The sequence below is a fragment of the Globicephala melas genome, chromosome 20, assembly GCF_963455315.2.
Source record: "Globicephala melas chromosome 20, mGloMel1.2, whole genome shotgun sequence".
Classification (NCBI taxonomy): domain Eukaryota; kingdom Metazoa; phylum Chordata; class Mammalia; order Artiodactyla; family Delphinidae; genus Globicephala; species Globicephala melas.
The window spans coordinates 34,097,558-34,107,228 of record NC_083333.1 but is presented as its reverse complement, the minus strand read 5'-3'; positions in this window follow the sequence as shown (position 1 = coordinate 34,107,228).

The window sequence follows — 9,671 nt, the reverse complement described above, 5'->3', positions numbered from 1 at the left end:
AGTAACATTAATTCAAAAGAATTAATATGTCATTAAGACATATTTAGAAGTGACCTGCTCTGAGCCCTAACAATATATACATACATACATACATATAAGAAAGAGAGAGACAGAGAAACAGAGAGAGAGAGAGGCACTGACAGACAGAGAAAGAGAATGAACGCAAGGGAGAGGGATTGAGTAGAAGTCACAGACTTTTCATAAATCAGTCTTCATGTTAGAACCCAGTCACAATGTCCATGCACCCTGGAGGGGTGGGGATTACACAAGGACGTTTGACCAGGAGGCACCACAGAGGCTGAGATGAGACACTGGTTCCTGAATCTAAACATAACAGGAGGGCTTCCCTGGTGGTGCAGTGGTTAAGAATCCTCCTGCCAATGCAGGGGACGCCGGTTTGATCCCTGGTCCGGGAAGATCCCACATGCCGTGAAGCAACTAAGCCCGTGTGCCACAACTACTGAACCTGCACTCTAGAGCCCATGAGCCACAACTACTGAGCCTGCATGCTGCAATTACTGAAGCCCACACGCCTAGAGCCTGTGCTCCGCAACGAGAAGCCACCACGATGAGAAGCCCGCGCACCACAATGAAGAGTAGCCTCTGCTCACCACAACTAGAGAAAGCTGGCGCACAGCAACGAAGACCCAACGCAGACAAAAATAATAAATTAATTAATTTAAAAAAAACAGGAGAACCTGGAAGGTTGTATGCCAAAGGGGACGATGTCTGAATTTTATTTAATTTCAACCCTCCCACGGTGGAGGAGGGATGGGAAACAGGCAGGAAGGGGAGTGACCTTCCCTAGATCCCAGAGCAGACCCAGGCCTGTTTCAGTTGTATTCTGTGCTACGCCAGCCCTTTACGTAATCCTTCCTTTGCTAAGTCTCTGCATGAGCTACATGTGATACCAGCCCAGGGGTTTTACAGGCACTGTAGGTGTTTATAGTTCTATACACGTGATGGACTCCCTAGGAAGTAGCTGCTAGAATGACCTCCACTGTGCAGGTGGGAGATTGGGGAGTTCCTGAGAGGCACATGGCTTGTCAGGGCCACATCACTGGGGAGGAGGAGGAGCCAGGTCTGAAAGCAGCTGTGTCCTCAGCTGGGGTCCTGGCTGCACACTGGCCTCCCCAGGGCTGTGGAGTGGGCTGTGTTGGTGTCACTGTGCATGGACATGGCATGGGGGGCCGGTGAGCACTCAGCAGCCCAGAGGTGCCCTTGGGGAGCTCTGTGTAAGGAAGAAATCTGGGTAAAGGGACCCTAGGAAGCGACCTCACTTCCCTGGCAATAGAGCCCAACACAACTTGGAACCTGAGTAACTAGGCACCCACATTCTAGAGAAGCCCCTACCCGGTTCACTTGGTTGGAGATGCTCAAACGGATATGTTCTGCTGCGTCCCAATATCCTGAGGACATGGTCTCAGGAAAGTCCACAGTGAGAGCCTTTACTGACGCTCCAGACATTAGGTCAGGTCTCACCCCAGATGCCTTTGGCCATTTGCCCAGAGGGACCCAAAGGTAACAAACAGAGGCCCAGGGCAGGCCAGCCTAGGCCAGGCCACCACTCTGATCCCACCCAGGTAGCCCTGTGTCCCCTCCCTGTATGTGTGGAGGTGGGGGATTTACGTGGGGTAGGTCTGCCTCAGCAAGAGCAGGCTGATGAGTGGTCAGAAGCCTGGTGGGCCGGTCATGTCCACACCCCAGGTTAAAGCTGGCTGGGTAGGATGTGGAGAGCTGGGGCAGCGCCCTTCTGCCCAAAATTTACCCCAAGCCCTCCAAATGTATCTCTTTCCTCCTGGGTGGATATCTGAGCGGACACATGTCTGTGCCTGATCGGGGAGCAGAGGTCAAGTGGGCAGAAGAATCAGTGATTATGGCTGGACAGGGCTCTGATACCTCTGGGCTGGGCCGGGCCGGGCCGGCTGCTGGTCACTGTCATTGCAGAGCCCCACTCTGGAGATAAGCGAGGACTGGTCGACGGGGACTCCCAATCCATCTCCCCAAGAGAGGGGGCCGTGTGCCACACTGCCAACGAGGGCCAACACAGGCTCCCATTGAGTGTGGCCATGGAGGGTTCTCCAGAACCAGGACCCAGAGATGAAGGCCTCCTGCCCAGACACCACCCAGGCCACTCCCCCGGGTCCTGTCCCCGGCTTACATGCAGCTCAGCATATCTGGCTCTGACCTGGAGCACCGTGTCAACCTTCGCCTGAGTCAGCTGGAGGCCCTAGAGCCTCTCACTGTGGCAGAGCGCAAAGCAGAGAAGGGGTGGGTGCGTGTGAGTGTGTGGGGAGGGGTGAGTGCTGGGCCACACAGGGAGGAGTCCCTAGAGGCTGGTGTTGGGCCAGGAGCAAAGACTGGCATCAGACCACCCATCTGGTGGACTGCAGTCAAAGAAGACATCCTGCTATGGGTTCCTGGGCTGGGACTTCTCTGGAAGGCTCTGGGAAGATTTCTGTCCTTGGAAAGGCTCGTGAAAAGGCAGGCCTGTGGGTAATCTTTTCTTTTCTCACAGCTCCAGCAGGAGACCCAGAGCCAGATGAGGATCCACCACCTGGGCAGGGAGAACCTGCAGCTGCTTTTGCAGGAGTCCCAGATCCAGATGTTAATTTACCACCCCTGCAGGGAGAACCTGCAGGAGACCCAGCGCCATTTCCGAAATCACCAGCCCCATGGGCAGAGCCAGATCTGCAACCACCATCACTGTCAGCTCCAGATTTATACCATCAACCCTCCCCCGACCTGAAATTTACTTTACTTCCCCTGTCGTTGTTTGTGTTTGGGTGTTTTGTAATTTTATTGTTTTCTTTCACATTATTTATGACACCCTGTACTTTAAGTGTTTTAAGTGTAAAATAATAAAATTTAAACTTTTTTAATTTTAAACTGTGCGATTCAGGGGCATTAAGTACATTCACAATCCTGTGCAACCACCACCACTGTCTAGTTCCAGACTGTTTCATTCCCCAAAATAAAATCCTGTATCCAACGCATGCACTCCCCATTCTTCCCTCCTCCACCTTCTCACAACCCCTAATCCTCTTTATTTCTCTGTTTCTTTACCTATTCTGGATGGTTCCTATACATGAAATCATACAAAAGGTGGCTTTTGGTGTCTGCCTACATATTTTAAGAGGGGACTGGTGAATTTTTGTTTTTATTTGAAATAGCATTTTTGTTATTTGAAAGGGAAATCTAGATGGATTAAAGATGAGATGTACAAGATTTTAGTACATATGTGCATAATTTCGAGGTAGACACTGCTGTTCTAAGTGTGACACCGGAGCCAGAAGACAGAAGGGAAATGCTCAGCTTCTCATGTGGCAAAAGCAAACCAACCAACCGACCAAGAAAGACGGCTGGAAAGACAAATCACAAACTGGAAAAGCATCCCCATGATCCAAGCCCAGAGAAAGGTTGGACATCCCTGTAGTCCAAAAATCTCTCAAAAATCAATGCTCGAAAAAGAAACAGAGCAAACACAGGTAATTTCAACAAGAGGCCATGCATACGGCCAATATATCTTAGAGATGCTTGACCACGCAGGTCGGGACACACGCAAACATAAATTCTATGGAGAGAGTGTTGGTCACCATCACACTGGCAGGTTTTTAGTCTGGTGACCACCAGCCCTGGTGACAACGTGGGGAAGCAAAGGCCCCAGCAGATCCCCTAGAGGGAAGAGTGAATGCACAGTCCTCTAGGGGAGAACAGTGTGCAAGACCCATCAAAGTTCCACAGGTATATCCCTTTACTACCAGTGCTAATCCTTAGAGTTGATCCCACTGAAATTCCTGCACAACTTTTCAAAGATGTCTTTTCAAGAGTATTCATCACAGCACTGGTTGAAATAGTAGGGAATTGTAAGCAACACTAATGTTCATGGAGGGGGAAATGATCTATCAGTTCTGGTCCACATAGATGAATGAATGCTGTGCAGTTGGGGAAAGTGGGTGCAGGGTCTCTACCTGATGACAGGGGAGAGAGGGGACTTCAGGGTTCTTTATGTGGGATGCACGTGGACCAACCGTCTGCATCCAGGATCCCATCTGTAAGACTACATACATCTGAAATCAACGTAGATGTAAATGAATCTGCTTTTGTGAGAGTGAGAGAGACAGAGATAGAGACAGAATGAGACAGAGCCTGAGAGATATGCACCAAACCACTCATGACAGTCACCTCTGGGGGTGGGATTTGCAAATATCTTCTCCTTAGGTGATATTTCAATTTCTTATAATGTGTGTGTATTACCTTTATAATTCCAAAAAGATTATAATCATATGTGCTCCATTCATCACTCATCTATGGAGTAATTAAATTACATTATTTCATTTTTATTTTTAAAAGATTTACTACAAGGATAATAAACATTTATGAGAGTGAAATAATGAATTCTAAAGGAATTAAGGATCAAGTAAAGAACAAAATCTTTTGGTGACTCAGTTTCAGGCCAGCTAGGTGGCAGGACATGGCAGGAGGTTATGTATGTTCTGAATCAGCATCCACTGGAGGTGAGGAAGGAAGTACAAGACCTGTACACTGAAAACTACAATAGCTTGTTGAAAGAAATTAAGAAAGACCTAGGGACTTCCCTGGTGCCGCAGAGGTTAAGAATCCACCTGCCAATGCAGGCGACACAGGTTCGAGCCCTGGTCCGGGAAGATCCCACATGCTGCGGAGCAACGAAGCCCGTGCGCCACAACTACTGAGCCTGCACTCTAGAGCCCACGAGCCACAACTACTGAGCCCGCCTAGGGCCCGTGCTCTGCAACAGGAGAAGCCTCCGCAATGAGAAGCCCGCACACTGCAACGAAGAGTAGCCCCCGCTCACCACAACTCAAGAAAGCCCGCATGCAGAAACAAAGACCCAACACAACCAAAAATAAATAAATTTTTAAAAAAAGACCTAAATTAATGCAAAAGAATCCCATATTCATGGATCAGTAGGCTTAAGTCTATTAAGATGGCAATACTCCGTAAATAGACCAAAAGATTCAAAGAATCCCTACCAAATTCCCAGGTGGTGTTTTGCAGAAACTGACAATCTAAAATTCATGTGGAAAATGTAACGGACTCAGAATAGATCAAGGAATCTTGAAAAAGAAGAACAAAGTTGGAGGTATGGAGAGCCAGGCGGAACCCTATGGTTGGTATAAAAACAGTTTAAGCTGAAGATACGTGAGATTCAACACATGCAAGAAAAAAGCCTTCTTGGAGCTCCCCTTATCGGAATAAAAGCTGAAACTTCTTAGAATGACCATGGCCATAAGTTCCCTCTTCAGAGTGGTTTCTCTTCCCAAAAGAGAGACCAAGAGTAAACCTACCATAAATCCTTCTGCAGGGTGTTTTATGACCCTGAAGAAGATGCAAAGATCACGCATCCTTGTACAGACAAACACTGTCACAAACTTTCTCGTTGTTTTCCAAAATACCCATTTGTATTCCTGGAGAAACCTATCTGTTCTTCCCATAGAAGCCAATTCTACCCTCTCTGCTTCCCCTATTAAGTTAGGTTTATAAGCCTTTAACTGTCACCATTTATCACGTTAGTTACTTTTTTGGTTGGCTGTCTTCTGTAAGTTTAATTTACAAGCCCCAGCCACTAATCCTGAGAAGGTGGAGGAAAATTTTCTGCTCCCTCACAGTTTTGGCGAAAACAAAGGGAAGGCTAGGACACACCACTCACTCCAGAGGCTGTGATGGGATCTCAGGATGTCTGAAAGAACTAAGAAAAGGTAAAAATTCTGACCAAGTCAGCCTCCCAGATATCTGCTCTGAACGGGTCAACTTAGGGCAGTAACAGTCTCTCCTTGTCTCCTTTCCAAATTTAGACTGGTAGGAGGAAACACTTGGAGGGACTACTTCTCTGGGTGTTGTAATCTTGCATGACCCTCAGTTTTGGGGTCCCTTCCCTCCAGGCACAGCACTGCTTTCCCTTTTGCTCTATTTGGTGTCCTGGGAGCTTGGCTTGGATCCAGTGAGTATGTTCTCTCTATGGCTTTCCTCCTGCGGGGAACACCGCTTGTGTACCCTGCATCCATAGACAGCCAATTGTCACATTTGGGGCCTCAGAATTTGTAGCTGGCTGACCAGAAATGTGGGCTGCATCCCACTTGAGGCTGATGTCCTACCTATGGAGGCTGCCAGCTCTTAGGGGTTCATCTAGTCTATTTCTTTTGGCTGTCTTTGGGAGTGACTCACTAGATCATGGGGGATGCCTTTTTTACCCTCTTTAGTGACAACTTTTTGTCCATGGTTAAGCAATAAAATGGCTTACTGGATTTGTGTCATGTTTGGAATATACATTTGGAGACTCCCTGGGAGGAAAAAGAGAGTTCAATACTGCCAGGAGAATTTACTGGTTGCTTTGGCCAAATACCTGATAAGACGATATTTGCAAGCATTTTTTTGAAAGGTTCTCACCCTAAAACAAATATCCTATTGAAACCTCTCAGATGATCAAATTAAAAGAAAGACAAAGGAAGATCATGGTGAGCCTAAGAACACTTCTTTAACAAAACAAAAGAACAGGGCTTCCCTGGTGGCGCAGTGGTTGAGAGTCCGCCTGCCGACTCAGGGTACACGGGTTTGTGCCCCGGTCCGGGAGGATCCCGCATGCCGTGGAGCGGCTGGGCCCGTGAGCGATGGCCGCTGAGCCTGCGCGTCCGGAGCCTGTGCTCCGCAACGGGAGAGGCCACAGCAGTGAGAGGCCCGCGTACCGCAAAAAAAAAAAAAGAAGTTGAATGGGCACGTCAGCCTCTTGATGTTATCATTGAGTGGGATATGCAATTCTTTGAAGAATTAAAAGCAGCCATCCTTGCTTTACTAATCTCATCAATACAGAAACAGAACTGTGGTTCTAGGAGGAATTCAAAGCCCACCCACCCATCTCACCGATATCAAAGCCTCTACTTCCTTCTCATGTCAGGTCGTTAGAAAATGAACTGTCCTACACTCAAGAAAGAAGAAAAACTTAAATAGTAATTGCCCTACACCTCTGATAATAAGAAATATGCCCCCAGAATTCCTTCTTTAAAATGCTTACATCCCTCCTCAGGCCCTTCTACCAGCAAGAGCTGTGTTCTCCAGGTCCTGCGAACCATGTCTTTATTATTTCTTTTTTTAAATTAAATTTATTTTTTTATACAGCAGGTTCTTATTAGTCAACAATTTTATACATATCAGTGTATACATGTCAATCCCAATCACCCAATTCATCACACCCCCACACCCACCCCCTGCCACTTTCCCCTCTTGGTGTCCATACGTTTGTTCTTTACATCTGTGTCTCAATTTCTGCCCTGCAAACCGGTTCATCTGTATCATTTTTCTAGGTTCCACATATATGCGTTAATATATACGATATTTGTTTTTCTCTTTCTGACTTAACTTCACTCTGTATGACAGGCTCTAGATCCATCCACGTCTCAACAAATGACCCAATTTCATTCCTTTTTATGGCCGAGTAATATTCCATTGTATATATGTACCATATCTTCTTTATCCATTCATCTGTCGATGGGCATTTAGGTTGCTTCCATGACCTGGCTATTGTAAATAGTGCTGCAATGAACACTGGGGTGCACGTGTCTTTTTGAATTATAGTTTTCTCTGGGTATATGCCCAGTAGTGGGATTGCTGGATCAAAAGGTAATTCTATTTTTAGTTTTTTAAGGAAACTCCATAACTGTTCTCCATAGTGGCTGTATCAATTTACATTCCCACCAACGGTGCAAGAGGGTTCCCTTTTCTCCACACCCTCTCCAGCATTTGTTGTTTGTAGATTTTCTGATGATGCCCATTCTAACTGGTGTGAGGTGATACCTCATTGTAGTTTTTTTTTTTTTTCATTGTAGTTTTGATTTGCATTTCTCTACTTATTAGTGATGTTGAGCAGCTTTTTCAAGTGCTTCTTGGCCATCTGTATGTCTTCTTTGGAGAAATGTCTATTTAGGTCTTCTGCCCATTTTTGGATTGGGTTGTTTGTTTTTTTAATATTGAGCTGCATGAGCTGTTTATATATTTTGGAGATTAATCCTTTGTCCGTTGATTCATTTACAAATATTTTCTCCTATTCTGAGGGTTGTCTTTTCATCTTGTTTATGGTTTCCTTTGCTGTGCAAAAGCTTTGAAGTTTCATTAGGTCCCATTTGTTTATTTTTGGTTTTATTTCCCTTACTCTAGGAGATGGATCAAAAAAGATCTTGCTGTGATTTATGTCAAAGAGTGTTCTTCCTATGTTTTCCTCTAAGAGTTTTATAGTGTCCAGTCTTACATTTAGGTCTCCAATCCATTTTATTTTTGTGTATGGTGTTAGGGAGTGTTCTAATTTCATTCTTTTACATGTAGCTGTCCAGTTTTCCCAGCACCACTTATTGAAGAGATTGTCTTTTCTCCATTGTATATCCTTGCTTCCTTTGTCATAGATTAGTTGACCATAGGTGTGTGGGTTTATCTCTGGGCTTTCTATCTTGTTCCATTGATCTTCTGTTTTTGTGCCAGTACCATATTGTCTTGATTACTGTAGCTTTGTAGTATAGTCTGAAGTCAGGGAGTCTGATTCCTCCCGCTCCGTTTTTTTCCCTCAAGACTGCTTTGGCTATTTGAGGTCTTTTGTGTCTCCATACAAATTTTAAGATTTTTTGGTTCTAATTCCGTAAAAAATACCATTGGTAATTTGATAGGGATTGCACTGAATCTGTAGATTGCTTTGGGTAGTATAGTCATTTTTACACTATTGATTCTTCCAATCCAAGAACATGGTATATCTCTCTATCTGTTGGTATCATCTTTAATTTCTTTCATCAGTGTCTTATAGTTTTCTGCATACAGGTCTTTTGTCTCCCTAGGTAGGTTTATTCCTAGGTATTTTATTCTTTTTGCTGCAATGGTAAATGGGAGTGTTTTCTTAATTTCTCTTTCAGATTTTTCATCATTAGTGTCTAGGAATGCAAGAGATTTCTGTGCATTGATTTTGTATCCTGCAACTTTACCAAATTCATTGATTAGCTCTAGTAGTTTTCTGGTGGCATCTTTAGGATTATCTATGTATAGTATCATGTCATTTGCAAACAGTGACAGTTTTACTTCTTCTTTTCCAATTTGTATTCCTTTTATTTCTTTTTCTTCTCTAATTGCCGTAGCTAGGACTTCCAAAACTATGTTGAATAACAGTGCTGAGAGTGGACATCCTTGACTTGTTCCTGATCTTAGAGGAAATGCTTTCAGTTTTTCACCATTGAGAACGATGTTTGCTGTGGGTTTGTCGTATATGGCCTTTATTATGTTGAGGTAGGAGAACCATGTCTTTAAATGCGAACATCCAAGGATATAAGTCTAACTTGAGGGTGCCTTTCTTTTAATTGTGCTTCTTGCTTCCTGTCATAAAGTATGAGCCATTTATTTCTTCACCTGAAGTGCAATTAACACTCTCTCCCCCCCCCAAAAAAGTGCAATGCTTTCTTCCTTTGCATGCCCAAAAGTAACCTAGTTGGAAAGTAACCTAGCTCACTAAAAGCACTATCTGAGACTGAAAAGGAAAAGGCTAACTGTAGACAAACTGGATATTTTATCCACTCAGATTGGCTTTAAAAAACACCAAGATGGACACATGGTATTTCCAGAAGTTGCTTTGTTACAGACTTTGGTCCACAGCCTCCATAAGG